This window comes from Ochotona curzoniae, unplaced genomic scaffold, assembly GCF_017591425.1.
Source record: "Ochotona curzoniae isolate NIBS_2020 unplaced genomic scaffold, NIBS_Ocur_1.0 contig_46, whole genome shotgun sequence".
Taxonomy (NCBI): domain Eukaryota; kingdom Metazoa; phylum Chordata; class Mammalia; order Lagomorpha; family Ochotonidae; genus Ochotona; species Ochotona curzoniae.
Genome location: NW_024466340.1, coordinates 9,712,501 through 9,713,550, shown reverse-complemented (window position 1 = coordinate 9,713,550; position 1,050 = coordinate 9,712,501).

Below are 1,050 nucleotides of genomic sequence, written 5' to 3'. Positions count from 1 at the left end.
CTAACCCTAACCCTAACCCTAACCCTAACCCTAACCCTAACCCTAACCCTAACCCTAACCCTAACCCTAACCCTAACCCTAACCCTAACCCTAACCCTAACCCTAACCCTAACCCTAACCCTAACCCTAACCCTAACCCTAACCCTAACCCTAACCCTAACCCTAACCCTAACCCTAACCCTAACCCTAACCCTAACCCTAACCCTAACCCTAACCCTAACCCTAACCCTAACCCTAACCCTAACCCTAACCCTAACCCTAACCCTAACCCTAACCCTAACCCTAACCCTAACCCTAACCCTAACCCTAACCCTAACCCTAACCCTAACCCTAACCCTAACCCTAACCCTAACCCTAACCCTAACCCTAACCCTAACCCTAACCCTAACCTAACCCTAACCCTAACCCTAACCCTAACCCTAACCCTAACCCTAACCCTAACCCTAACCCTAACCCTAACCCTAACCCTAACCCTAACCCTAACCCTAACCCTAACCCTAACCCTAACCCTAACCCTAACCCTAACCCTAACCCTAACCCTAACCCTAACCCTAACCCTAACCCTAACCCTAACCCTAACCCTAACCCTAACCCTAACCCTAACCCTAACCCTAACCCTAACCCTAACCCTAACCCTAACCCTAACCCTAACCCTAACCCTAACCCTAACCCTAACCCTAACCCTAACCCTAACCCTAACCCTAACCCTAACCCTAACCCTAACCCTAACCCTAACCCTAACCCTAACCCTAACCCTAACCCTAACCCTAACCCTAACCCTAACCCTAACCCTAACCCTAACCCTAACCCTAACCCTAACCCTAACCCTAACCCTAACCCTAACCCTAACCCTAACCCTAACCCTAACCCTAACCCTAACCCTAACCCTAACCCTAACCCTAACCCTAACCCTAACCCTAACCCTAACCCTAACCCTAACCCTAACCCTAACCCTAACCCTAACCCTAACCCTAACCCTAACCCTAACCCTAACCCTAACCCTAACCCTAACCCTAACCCTAACCCTAACCCTAACCCTAACCCTAACCC